Source organism: Heteronotia binoei, chromosome 15 (assembly GCF_032191835.1).
Source record: "Heteronotia binoei isolate CCM8104 ecotype False Entrance Well chromosome 15, APGP_CSIRO_Hbin_v1, whole genome shotgun sequence".
NCBI lineage: Eukaryota > Metazoa > Chordata > Lepidosauria > Squamata > Gekkonidae > Heteronotia > Heteronotia binoei.
Genome location: NC_083237.1, coordinates 38,939,374 through 38,954,149, shown reverse-complemented (window position 1 = coordinate 38,954,149; position 14,776 = coordinate 38,939,374). Strand labels below are relative to the sequence as shown.

The 14,776-nt window shown below is 46.6% G+C and overlaps 1 pseudogene; it reads right to left on the bottom strand.

Moving 5' to 3' along the window:
- Positions 1–454: 454 nt before the first annotated feature.
- Positions 455–1,374, bottom strand: LOC132583471 (olfactory receptor 8S1-like; annotated as a pseudogene).
- Positions 1,375–14,776: the final 13,402 nt, after the last annotated feature.

The following is a 14,776-nucleotide window of genomic DNA, read 5'->3' as shown; positions in this document are numbered from 1 at the left end:
AAGGCTTGTACCGTACAATCACACCAAGCCCCAAAGAATCAAGATGGTCAGATTTGCCACCGCAACAGGAGAATTATACTATATAAAAAGGATTTTAATGTGAGACTCTAACGACTACATCATAGTGCTGTACCACAGGTAATTTCTCTTACATGTCATGTAGTAGCACATTTATAGGCATATACGGATTCAGTTTGCACGCTACATTTTAATTTAAGTAGCAATAGTCCTCAATAAGCAGGAAACAGTAAACATTTTTTGAATTTTAATTGAAAAAGAAATGAATTTGGATCAAACAGCATTTTCAAGCCCAACAAAATGTTCTAAGATATCTTCATTTGCGAGTCAAAGCCTACTTTGTCATATAAAAATTAGGAAAGTATTGTTAATCTATAAGATGCTATGGACTTGCATTTGGCTCTATTGTAGTGAAACTGTAAATTGTAGTGAAGCATTACCAATGTTTTCTAATTTGCTTTCCCAGAGCAGTTTTAATTTCTTGATTTTTCAAACTGTATATGATGGGATTCAGCATGGGAGTTAAAATGCTATACTGGATTGAAACCACTGTTTCCAGGACTGTGGTGGATTTAGAATGTGGCATCCAATACTGGGCAAAAGCTGTAATACAAAACAAAATTACCACAATGAGGTGGGAGCAGCAGGTGGAGAAGGCTTTGCTCCTGCTCTTTACTGGGCGACATCTTAAGATTGTGGAGATGATATAACTAAGATGCTTATGGGGCAAAAAACCATTAAGCCATATATAATACTGGAAGTATGTATCAACATATAATTTGTGTGAGTTTCATTGCAGGACAAAGGCGAGAGGGATGCAATTTCACATAAGTAGTGGTAGATGGTGTTCTCTTTACAGAAGTTCAGATCCACTAATGGCAATGTGTTAGCCATAGCCATTAAAAAACCTGCTGTCCAGGCTCCCCTCACCAGGCGTCTATATGTTTGCTGTATCATAATTCTTGAATAATTCAAAGGGGCACATATAGCAACATATCTGTCATAGGCCATCACTGAAAGTAGAGCAGTTTCTGCACAGCCAGCCTGGAGAAAGAAGAAGATCTGTGAGATGCATCCTTCCTGGGAAATGGTTTTCTGCTTTGCTGTGAAGTTTTGCAACATCTTTGGGACAGTAACAGAGGAGTAGCAAATATCAGCAAAGGCTAGATGACTAAGAAAGAAGAACATAGGGGTGTTAAGGCTAGTCTCTGTCCTGATCACCAACATGATTGCCAAGTTTCCTAGCAGTGTCATTGCATAAATTATGAGAAACACCAAGAACAGCAAAATTTGCATCTGTGGATCACTGGAGAATCCAACTAGTATAAACTTTGTTACTATACTTTGATTTTCCATGTAGAGGTAGAGAATGCATTTAACACAACCTGTGGGATTAGAAAACAGATCAATTTAATGAATCAATAAAAGTAATACTGAGGTTAAGAATACACACGTTTGGCATAATGCTATCTTATCTGAAATATAAGATTTTTTTCTGTGAGATAAGATGATTTAGTTGAAGTATGTATAAGATTGTGTATGTGCAGGAAGCCTTGTAATAGCCATATTCAGACATAACAATCTTAACTAGGTATAAATTCTGTACTTGAATAATTGCTATATTTTATATCCCTCTTCTTTGCTTGTATATGTAAGAATGCAAGCCCCTCAAATTTTTAATTCTTAATTCCTGTTTGTATTTTTTTTTCTTTTGTACATGGATGGTCTAATTACTGTAATAAATATGACCAACTGACATAACAATCTTGCTATTTCTGCCTTGCAGATTGCTCTAACCTAGATAGCCCATGCTAGCCTGAAATCCTCAGATCTCAGAAGCTAAGGTGACCTTCAAGAATACCAGGGCCATTACATAGAGGCTGGTAATGGTAAACCACCTCTGAATGTCTCTTGCCTTGAAAACTCTGCAGGGTTGCTGTAAGTCAGCTGTCACTTGATGACACTCTCCAACACATCAAACCTTGCAGATCAGGAAAGTAAGGGACACATTTTTCAGATTCAGAGTTCACCTATATGATGATATTTCAAATTCAAAGTTCAACTATATCAGGAATCAAGATACTGATTTGCATTTTTCTGGGAATCCAGAATTATTCAAGTTCCATTATTCCCAAGAAGGGACTTCCGGGGGTGTGCTGGAGTGACTGTTTTTTGAGAAAATGACACCAATGCTTCAGGGGACCTAGTTCTGCCTGCCTAGTTATATGTGAATTAAACCAAAGGGTTCAATTCTGTAGTTCTCTGAACAACATGCCCCCAGCCATCTTACTTTTCAGAGCTGTGGACTGGGAGGAAAAGAGAAGGAAGTAGCTAGGTTCACAGCTCCATCAGGTGTTATACTAGGTTTATGCATCTTGAGAGCCTCCCACCTCCAACTGCTGCACCAAAAATTAGGAGAATCAAAGAAAAACAAGGCACCAGCTGATGGCAATCACCAGAACACAAAACACTAAATGGATTTTTCGGGGGGTTGTTACTAATAATGCCTAAGAATGCCAAAATTTTGTAACCATTCCAGTGAATTATGGTAATGACCCCAAACAGTGATTGTCATGTATTTTTGCAGTTTGAGAATTTCAGAATGCACACCTCTATAGGACACTGCATAGTGTTCAAAGCTCTCTATATGTATGGCCACCATTTTGAGTGAAAAGGGCGATGTGCATATTTTCCAGCTTCAGTTTGCACAAATGTGTACCCTAAAGAGTTTGGGTTTCTAATTGCCTGTACTGATGCTGGAAAATCATCCTGATCAATTCACACAAAATGGTGACTGAAGATATAGAGAAAATCCTATGTAGCATGTTTTCCCATTATGTAAGATAGAAGCACCAAGACTGTAATGACTGGAAAGCGTTAAAGTGTCAGTGTGGTACAGCACAGGACATCACCTAAGTGGTCATGCTTAGCAATTTTCAGTGACCAGAGTTTGAAAAATGGGCAGCCCAATGAAGGACAATTCTAAATGCCAGAAGATTTTGAAACTAACGTGGTTGCCAAAGGGAATGATGAGATATAAAGTGAGATGGAGTGTAACAGTTCTTCAATGAAAAGAATAGTTCAAAATCCCACTGGTAAACTACAAGACATTTGCCTAAGAATGACTTTAGTAATAGCGTTTACTGTTTTTAATAATAAATGTTCTGGCCATTATGTGAATCAATAATAGCTTGGTTTGTTGTTTGGTTTTTGCATTTGGTGCATACATCTTGCAGTGAAATAAGAGGAAAAGTTCTTTTACATGAAAGAAAAAAGGAAAGAGGGAGTATAACATATATGTGGTTTCTTCAATGAACTTCAACATACGTTTTGTTTGTTTATGTATTAGTTTGTTTATTCATTGACAGTTCTCCTCATATGTCTCAGAAGAACCCTTAATGGAGCTCTAAAGATCAATACACCAATAGCTGAATATAACCATGCACACATACAAAGATATAGTTGTTTCTTCAAAACTCACAAGTGAGAACTATGAGAAAAAACACAGTAAAATAAAATTACTTGAAAATCAACAGTATACATCTCTGATTAATATATATGCATTGTTTTGATACCTTGTACTGAGTTACTACAACAGAAGATGTAGTTGCCTCCCCACATGCTGGATTAGAACTTTGCTTCATCATCTGCCTTGCAACACTTACAGCTATTTACTTATAGTATCATACATTCTAAAAGTAAAGTGTGCCCCCCACCCCCCGCATCTGCAAGTTCTTATATTCATGGATTGGGACCGCATTGACAGAAGGCAGATTTTTTTTCTTGGAACATGGAGGACCCCCAAGTTTCCAGAAAAAAAATTAAACCTTCCCCTCAAAATAAATCTAAAACACACCCTGCTGCAGTAGGAGCAGGCAACTCCTCACACAAGAAAGTTGTCATGATCCTGTCCTTGGGCTTGGAGTCTTCAGGAGAGGAGCTGAGGATCAAATGGCTACGGCTGAGGAGGACCAAGGGGATCAGGAGGCACCTGCTGACAAGAGACTATACTGCCTGAACCTAAAAGGGAGACCTCGCCACCACCCCTGAAATATTCACCGTGCAGGATACCAACATGGATCCATAGCTTGCAGAACACACATTCCCTAGCTCTGCAGGAACGTTGGTGACAGAAGGGATATTGTGGTTTGACCTAGAGACACAAGGGAGGCAAAGCGTCAGGTTGGTTGTGCAAAACCCACCAGTGGACGCAGAAACGTGCTCTAAGAATATTACTTCCTTGCAGGATCCTGATCACAGCCCAGCTCTAGCACCTGCTAGCACTGCAGCTGGGACTAATTACTTTCCATTTTACCTAAACTGAGGCCTGGGAGTACTGCCTTGCTGGATTAACTGATCCACGAAGTACAAGCCTTGTGTCTTTATGTTCAAACCACAATATCCCTGCAAAGCAGCTTGACTGTGGCGAGTTTGGGGAGACCAGGAGTCGCACCCCCTGACACCACTTCACTCAGTGTTCTGAATGGTGATTTGGGGATAATGGCTTTGAAGGCAGGTAGTTGGGTGGCTGACAAGAAGCCTCCTATCCCTGCTGCCTATCAGCAACAGCATCACCCCAGCCTATCTCCCCAGTCATCCCCTCGGTGATGAGCATCAACACTGAGGTGACATTGCTGCAGCTGGACACCTGGGGGAACAGGATTCTTCTTACCCAGCTCTGTCCTGCAGTATTGCCAGTCTCAGAACTTAGCATCTGAAGGGGGAGTTGGAGTGGGTGGCTGAAATGACAATATTTAGTATTTTGTTATCAAGCTCCAATCTCTTGTATTAATGTCTAGTCAGGTGTGGATCAGATTTTATCTCACCCTTTCTGTAAGGCTAGATGAGACATCTGGATTTTCTGCCTCCATTGTGTCCTCTACATAATGCTTGTGAGTCAAGGGAAAATAACTGGTACAAAGTCACCCAGCAGTATTCAAGTGTCTATAAGGAAGTGGAATATGCCCATTAACTTTTATGCCACAGTAAAATAGTTATGAATGAATGTGAGAGATGAGAGAATGAAAGCTAAGTTCTTTATGAAACTAAAGCAAGTAAGAAAAGTGATCATCAAGGCTATGAGTTTGGGTTATGGGGAGAGTCATGCAGAATGTATTTCTTTCCCTTTGCTTTTTCCCATTGAGAGAGTGAGAAAGGCATTTATTTGACTTTCTCACTGAAATTCAAGGCAGATTACACAGTGTAAATCAAACACAATCAACAAGACAGGACATGCAACAAAGTAATATGCTTTGTATTGGAAAAACCCTGAAAAGCAAGCAGAAATGGTTTTCCATGTAAACCCAAAAGTTCCTGATATTTGTTCAGCTCTGATAGGAGATATTTTGATTCGAAGTTCAATCTTTGAGAAACAAAGATTCCCTTATAATACATCCCAGCATCAGAATATAGAGGAAACCAAGTTACACATAAAGTGGAACTCTGGATGCTTGAGTTCTGTCTAGTCTCATCTCCCATCAAAAGTTTCTGAAACAATGGTTGTTTTTACATTGACAGTTTGTGACTCTCTATCACCACGTTGGAAACTCACCTTTTACATTACCTAATGTTCTCACAATTGTTTTGCATCGTTGCTGCCTGAAGCATCTACATTTGTTTAGGTGAGATGAGTTCTGGCGCTGCTGCTGAAATGTTTTTCTCGAAACTAGTTTTGATCTGGTCATTTCTCTACAGGCATTTCAAACTTGTATTGTAGAAGTTTTCATGTGTTTTAAAAGACTCCTCCAAAAGACAGCACTTGGAATTTCTACATACCATTGCTTGCCTCATCTTGTAATTTAAATTTGTATTGTTTTTGCAGTGTTGACACCATTTCCAAGCAATTGTATGCATTTAACTAAGCACTGGTATTCTGCCTGCCCTCTGATCAGAGACCTCGCCTCCAAATTGAAATGCTTTCAGCAGGAAATATTGAAGTTTGGCTATGCAAAATGAGCGCAGCAAATCCACAACTGTAAAAGGAAAATAATTAAAGCGGAACAATGGCAGGCGATGTGAAGACTCTAAAACTCTGGATCAAACTGAATGTAAAAACACCCAATGTGAAAATTGATTGACTCACCTTTTGTGTGCTTTATTGACTTAGATAATATGCTGGGGAGGAAATAAAACTGTGAAGAGGAAAGGGGGCTGTACCAAGACAAAACAAGCACCATTTTGTTCCACTCACAAACCCACCATTAATCAAAGAATCCTAGAAATGCCTTGGGGCTAATTTTAAGTGAATCCATTTCCAGCCTAGCTAAAAGAATGAAGAAGTTTTGCTTGAGCAATATATCTTAGGAGGAAATCCTGTTCAGCTCTAGAAATCATCCTATGAACTTTCCTCTGCCAATCAAAATTCCCAGTGGGATTCATTTGTAGCCAAATAAATTCATGGGAATCACACAGAGTTGCCATACAAGTTATGAAAAATTGAAATATAGAGAGCACTGAGATATATCTTATTGCCCCCCCAGGCGGAATAACGAGACACACACCAGATTGGATTAAAGGGCCACTTTATTAAACTTAACGGTAAGGGCAAAACATGGGGACAGGGCAAGCCAGGGGTCAACCCGACCACCTCCTTGACCTGAAACTGGGCGAGCCCCCAAAGCCCCGGGTATGAGCCAATTTAGCGGCTCAGACCCGGCCGGCCCGGCATCATGATCACCGCTCACATGAGCTCCGCCATCCCCAAAGATGTGCAGCCTGGGATGCGGACACTCACCGCGTGCCGGGATCCACAGACTCCCTGGAGCCAACCTTGGGCCGTACAGCTTACGGTCCCCCAGGGAAGCCATGCACCAAAATGGCGCGATGCTACGGGAGCTCACCAATCCCCAAAACATAATCCCAACCACAAACTGCCAGTGACCAACCTATATAACGGCACCACCATTCCAATTGCCAGCACCAAACATCAGCAGTACAGGGTAGGCGAAAACACCCCCGGAACAAGGCCAATCATTCCAAGGGCAAAAAATTCCTACCCGCCCCCTAGAAAACAGGCGACCAGCCTCTGCCTGAACTGCTTGACGGGCGGGCGGACCGAGAGCGGATTTCCAACTGCGTTGGAGGGGGCGGGAGCGGCCCCTTAAGGCAGCACCACGCCCCCTCCCTACAGGAACAAACCATTTGCCTCGCATCCGCATGGGGAGGCAATGGGCGGCCCCCAGCCTCAGCAGTCGATGGACCGCCCGGCTGGGAAGAGGCCGAATTGCCCCCCCCCCAGGCGGAATAACGAGACACACACCAGATTGGATTAAAGGGCCACTTTATTAAACTTAACGGCAAGGGCAAAACATGGGGACAGGGCAAGCCAAGGGTCAACCCGACCACCTCCTTGACCTGAAACTGGGCGAGCCCCCAAAGCCCCGGGTATGAGCCAATTCAGCGGCTCAGACCTGGCCGGCCCGGCATCATGATCACCGCTCACATGAGCTCCGCCATCCCCACAGACGTGCAGCCTGGGATGCGGACACTCACTGCGTGCCGGGATCCATAGACTCCCTGGAGCCAACCTTGGGCCGTACAGCTTACGGTCCCCCAGGGAAGCCATGCGCCAGAATGACGCGATGCTCACCAATTGGGGAGCTCACCAATCCCCAAAACATAATCCCAACCACAAACTGCCATAAACAGCGCCAAGCCTCTGCTTAGGCCGCTGTACCCCAAACTATAAAACCCGAAGAAGCCCTTGCCGCAAGTCGGCTAAAAATAGCTTGTTGCCCTTCTCAGACAGATGGCCCACATCCTCTCTGTACAATTCCGGCATGCTAGACAGGATAAGAGGATGAGGCACGTAACCCCCGAGACCCCCATAGAGGGCTTTGCGCAAAGCCCTGTTGGCCTTTATCCTGGTGCGCTCCAAGCCAGCCGGGTCCCACGCTGTCCACCAAACCCGGCGCGGCAGCATGGCCGACCACAGGATCAATACGCCAGGCCACCTATTGCCGATCAAAGCCAAAGCCAACTGGGCCTGAATCGAAAGGGCCTTCCCTTTCATCAGACCCAAGTCATTCTCCCCCAAATGTATTACCAGGATCTGCGGGGGAGGGCCTCCCAGGTCCCTGAACAACAGGGGCAGAAGCTGGGCCACCTCATACCACGACGGCCCTGCCATGTAATAACAGCTCTGTCGCTCAGGCCCAGCTGCGAACCGATCGGCGTCCTTCGGGCCTGGTGCGCCACCCAAAACACAATGCTGTGGCCGCAGATAAGGATCCTTTTTCTATCGCCGCCAGCCACAGCACCTAGAAGAAAAACTATTAGAACTGCAGAACGGGAATGAATAACTTAACAAGCCTCAACAAATCCCCATGGCAATAGGGGAAGAAGTCCATCCTAAGACCGCAAAGGCCGAATATAAGCCCGGTAAGCTCCAGACTTCTAGCGCCCCACACGATGGATGTCCTCGCTCCCATAGCCCAGCGCTGCGGCTGTGGAAGCCGCCCCGATTCTGAAAGAATGGGTGCCAAATTTTCGACCCACGAGGCCCAAATGCTGTAAGGCTCTACTCGTGACGGCCCAAAATTGGTACTTCGTCAAGGGGGCCTCATCAACATGTCAGAAAAAGGGGCCGTCAGATGATCCACGCCATTCAATGTAATGCTTAATTGCAGCCACTGGGCATAACTCCCGTTCAGCACAAGTTCCAACCGTCACTGTGCATCCACGCTGCTTCTGATCAGTCTTTGAACGCCGAACCCTAAACACCACCTGGTCATGAAACAAACTAACATTGCTAAACTGCAGGGCCCTCGCCGAAACATCATTACGGGAAAGCGTTACCAGCTCAGATACTCTAAAGGCCCCGAAGAAGGCCGTTAATGCGGCACCATGAAAGAGTGCCTCCTCATAAGCTGAACTACAAACAAGGGCCCAAGAGGCATGAAACCCCCTAAGGATGGACGGCGAGATAGGCTGCCTACCATCAAGACGGGGTCCAGATTCACGGGACCAACCTTCCAGCATTTTTTGTATGCGAAAGTCCTTAGTCGCATCGCAATGCCCTCTGGCCTTACTCGTGAAAGCCAGTGCAGCCAGCTGGCTCCGGATAGATTTAACTGAAAGACCCCTGTGCTTCTGATGTACACAAAACTGTAACAACTGCTCAACAGGAATGGGCCATGCTTCAGGTAGTCCTGCCCCCTCCCTGAAAACCAAAAACTGGCTAGCCGCCCGGTCATACGACCTTTGAGTGCTGGGCGCTATTGCAAGATGGATCGCCCGGCTCACTTCTTCCCTCCAATCAGCCATAATTCCGCCGGGATGCGCTCGGGCAACAGGTCGGCCTTCGGGGCTAATTGATGGAAACGGTCCATCTGTTGGCGAGACAGAGCGTCCGCCACCCCGTTACAAGCACCAGAAACGTGCTTAGCCAAAAACAAAATATTCAGTTTCAAACAGCGTAACGTAAACGCCCTAACAAGCCAGATAACCGCGGGGGACTTGGATGTCAGACTGTTAACAACATGAACAACGGCCATGTTGTCGCACCAGAAGTGTACTGTGCAATTGGCCAAAGCCTCGCCCCACAGAAAAATGGCAACGACAATGGGAAAAAACTCAATGAACGTCAAGTTCCGGCACAACTCGGAACCCAACCAATCTTGCGGCCATAGCTCGGCACACCAGTGCCCCCTGAAACAGACCCCGAAACCAATGGAACCAGCGGCATCTGAAACTATCTGTAACTCAGCCTCAAGTTGCATATCTGTCCGCCAAAAAGAAATGCCTTTGAAGTCCTTTAGGAATGTTTCCCAAACAGCAAGGTCCTCATGCATCTCCCTCGTAACACGGGTAAAATGATGTGGCAAGCGCAGGTTGACCATTCCGTCGCAGAATTGCCTCAAGAAGGCCCTGCCTGGGGCCACTACCTTACAAGTGAAGTTCAAATGGCCCACCAGCTGCTGTAGTTCCAATAAGGTGACCTTACGCTTAAGCAACACCGATCGTACCCACGTTAAGAGGCTTAAACGCTTATCTTCGGGCAACCTCGAAAACTGACGAACCGTATCCAGCTCGATGCCCAAAAAGGTAAGCACCGTCGTTGGCCCCTCGGTTTTCTCCGCGGCCAACGGCACGCCCAATTCCGCAGCTAAACCCACAAAAGCCGTTAACAACGAGAGGCACTGCCCAGAACCCGCGGGGCCCACAAAAAGAAAATCATCTAAATAATGAACCGTGTTCGGAATCCCCGTTCTAAAACGCAATGCCCACTCCAAAAAGGAGCTAAAACGCTCGAAAGCGGCACAGGAAACTGAGCACCCCATAGGCAGTGCCCTGTCCACGTAAAAACTCCCTTCTAATGCAAAACCTAACAATTCAAAGTCCCCGGGGTGAACTGGAAGAAGGCGAAAAGCCGATTTTATATCGCACTTTGCCAACTCAGCACCTTTCCCACACCTACGAACTATCGGTACTGCTCGGTCAAAAGATGTATATTTCACCGAACAGAGCTCAGACGGGATTGCATCATTCACGGATCGCCCCCTGGGATAGGAAAGATGATGTATTAACCGATATTCACCTGCTGCCTTCTTAGGCACAACTCCCAAGGGGGATACTCTCAAATTCGGTAAAGGGGGGGACTTAAACGGGCCTAAAACCCTACCTTCAACACACTCTTTTTTGATCTTTTCCCTCACGAAACGCTCAAAACCCTTAACAGAACGCAAATTAGCTGAAAAGAACGGGGTCCGGGGACCCTGACAGGGAATTCTAAATCCAAATAGGAAGCCCTCGAACAGGTAACGCGCTTCGTCAGGATGAGGGTAAACATCTAACAACTGCCTAAGAACCCTCAGCCGAATGGGGCTGGGACCCTTTTCCAGGGTGTTGCCCAGGCCCGCCGCCTGCTCGTTTAATAGGCCATCTTTGCTTGGACCTGCTACAGGCTGTGAAGGCGTGAGGGCCTGCACAAATCGGGCACTCGTGCTTATACTTACAGGCCTTCCTGGCGCACGAGCCTTGGGAGGTGAACTCCCAGCAAAGCAGCCGTGGCTGAACCAACTGCCCCGCGGCTGCGCGGGTGCCCGTAAAAGCTGATGTCGATGTCTTTTGCACCAGATGGCCACTATCTGATCGCTCTCCAGCATTTGGTTTTGCGGGCGCCATGAGCTGCAGCCACAGCTGCTGGTTTATCTGATTCCACTGAAGACAAGGATTAACAGAACTGTTCATCATACTGAAGCCACGCCCCGCCAGCGAAGTCATTATATGCCCGGTATATAATGTCGCAGTACTGGAACAATGGTGCTGATCTCCAAGGCTGGGCCCTAGCGATAACGCCCGCATAAATAAGGAAACCGGGCAACCAATTCATCCATGTTCTATCTACTTTTCGGCGCTTGAGCTTCTCTTTGTCTTTCTCGTCAAGCTCGTCCTTAGATTTTTTTTCAAGTTCCCTATATAGAAGGCTGAATACGTCAACGTATTCGCCTTTAAGGATTTTTTCCCTAGTAGCCGCTGTGAGGTGGTCACCCAAGGGCATGGCAGGGTCTCCGAAAGGCAAAGCATGAAACTCCAGTGAGCTATAAGGGACAGGAGGATGTGATGGGAATCCCCAGATCGCCCCCTGCTGCCCGGCCCACGGCAATGTCACGGGCGAGGCCTGCTACCATCCCCAGGGTAACACGCTCACCGCGGGTCCCGGACCGCCGGTCCCCGGGCCGCCTTCAGAACCGCTGTTCGCAGGGACTACACCTCAGGGTGACCAAACATTCTCCAATACGGGAGCCGCCGAGGATGGGCTGGACTGAGGAAGGAAACCCAGGGCTGCCTGCCGCCCCAAAGGTGGTAGTCCACCCAGATAGTTGGCCCCCACCGCCGGAGCCCCTACCCCTGGCCTGGAACCAGGTACAACATTGGGCCCCCAAGGGCCCCATGGCCATGCCACGCCTTGCTGAAGCGAGGGTAACTTACCAACGCCGACCGGTGGAACCACGACAACCGCCTCGGGCTCCTCGCTCTGCTCGTCATCTTGCGGTGCTCCGCCCTTCGCCCCGCCACTGGCTCCCTCTGCTTCCTGCAGAACAGAAAGACGAGCCAGCACCTCCTTCTGAAAGGAGATGGTGGCTGCCCTACCGGACCCTAAAAGGCCAGTAGCCCTCCTAGAAGGGCCAGGCAAACCTCGTGCCTCTTCCAAGGCTGCCAATTGCTCCATGATGGCCTGCCTAGTCTGGGCCTCATTGCCTTCTTCTTCTGCAGGGGGCAGCTCAGGGGGAGGTCTTTTGGCCGGGCACTTAGCGGGCTGCTTCCCCTTCTTATTGCCCTGGCCCTTCTTAGGTCCCATGGCTGTTCTTTGGCCTTCTGGTTGTTTGTTGTTGTTGTTTTTTTAATATCTATATTTACAGCCCCAACTGCCAATTCTGGGCAAAAAACAGGTATGTGTGTGGTGGAGGGAGGTAAACCCTGTCCCCCACAACAAGGGCACACCACTAACCAGAGGCCAAATGAATGCCTATGGCTCCCCTCACAAACACCCAACCGAGGCCAACTGGCCTAACACCCTACTATCGGGCCTAAAAAGGCCTAAAGCGCAACAAGGGGGGGGTGTATAACGTAAGGCGAAAGAACAGGAGGGGGGAAGCCTACAAAGGCCCCGCGCTGCCTCCCTGACGCACGCCGCCGCCGCTCAGGAGCGACCCGCTCCGCCCGCTACCACTCCCCACGGCCCACCCGCCACCAGCCTTCAAATTCGGCCTGAATCAGGCGAGAACGCCAGAAAAAAGGGGGGAGGAGGAGAGACGAGCCACCACAAGAAGGCTCGAAAAAGCCTCACGCCGCCGACCCGAAGCTGACCGCGCCACTGAAACGGGCTCCTCAGCCCAGGCCCACCGCTGCTCGCGTTGCTAAGGATGCCTGAGAAGTGACGGGGCCGTCCTCGCCGCGCCCGACGCCAGCAGAGAGGCCGAACGCGCGCACCGCTCTCCCGAGGCCAGCAGACAACCGGTAAGGGACTGCTCGGCCGAGAGCGGATTTCCAACTGCGTTGGAGGGGGCGGGAGCAGCCCCTTAAGGCAGCACCACACCCCCTCCCTACAGGAATAAACCATTTGCCTCGCATCCGCACGGGGAGGCAATGGGCGGCCCCCAGCCTCAGCGGTCGATGGACCGCCCGGCTGGGAAGGGGCCGAATCCTTTAGCTATAATAAACACCACACGGAACTCCTTAATGCAGCCATCATTTGCTGGCTATGAAAAATGTAAGCCTCAGTGCCAGACTTAATCCTGTGGAGGCCCATGGGCAGTCAAAATCTTGGGGGCTTCCTCACAAATTATTTCAGAGTTGGAGCACCCACCCCACTGCCCACAACCCCTGCAGCAGCCTGCAGGCACCTTATTAAAAGCCCCTTGACAAAGTTGCAGGGGAGAGGCAGAGAAAGGCAAACTTGGCGACGATGCCAGCAGCAGCCACACTAGGCAAGTCTGGAGAAGAGCAGCTCAGCTGTTGGCTGCATATGCAGACTGGAAGGGGTGCAAGCAGGGAGAAAACTGGGGTGGGGGGTGGGAAAGCCAGACCAGGGCTCCTAAAGGTGTGGGGACCTATAGGCCAGTGCCTACTTGGCCTAATTCTTAATTCAGCCCTGGTAAGCCTGCTGTAAGAGAGCTAGATGTGTCTGATCTGCCTGGTATATGGTTCCCCCTCCACACACAAAGTTTAGGAAACTAGCTTGCCAAATGTGACTCACACTATACCCATTAAGTTTTCAATTGCTCTTCAAGTTTGTGCTAACATAAATGCGTATAGTCCCCTCCATCCACATTTTATACCTTGTTATCTTTGTTTTTAATAATTTTACTAAGAATTTTAAACAAAAATAAAAACTAACAACATACATTTAAAACATTAAAGGAAAAAGAAAAAGATAAGGAAAGATAAAAGATATAAATAATATCAAGAAAGGGTTTTTGCTTTCTTTACAACAAATACCAGTAAAATTACAAATTTGACACTTACTCTATAGAGAGTTACAAAAAATCTTTTCCCCCTATTATCTGATTTATCACCACTTAATCATCAAATCTGCACATCATAATTTTACTTTTTCCCCATTTATGGAAAATGTCCATAAGGGGTTTCCAATTAACAATAAATGTTGATAATGTCTTTTCAAATAAGTAAGTTTGGCCATCTCTGCAAGTTTCATCAATTTCACCAACCATTCTTCTGTAGTGGATAATGTCGAACTTTTCAATTTTTGTGCATATAATAATTTTGCTGCCATGGTCATGTATAGGTCCCATGACTTTATAATCTTGTAAGTTAATAAATGTATTGTATCCATTTTTTTTTTGCTTTGTTACATGCTTACCATATGTGATAAAGTGTCTGTTGATTTTGTTCACATTTCCAACATTCTTTTGAAATATTTATCCCATCGCATCCCTTTCAGTTTACTTTCCCCTGCCCGAGAATTGGTACTAACAGAGACTGAGAATTCTCTGTTTGGAAAGTAAGATCTGTGCTGTTTAAACTTTAAACAAATATGCCTTTACTCGACTTGTATGCATGTCTCAATGAATATTAATATTTCATTGTCTATTTTCATTGATGGGCAATAATAAAACTGAGTAAGATGGGTTTACTGGCTTAGGAAAGAAACAAAGAAGTATTGACAAGATCTTTTTTTGGTCTATACGTAATTTTATACTAAATTTAGACGTTCATAGATTTAAATGGCATTTTTCTTTATCATATAATTGTATTACCTCCTACTTCCTATTATCTGGATTCTTCTGACCAAATG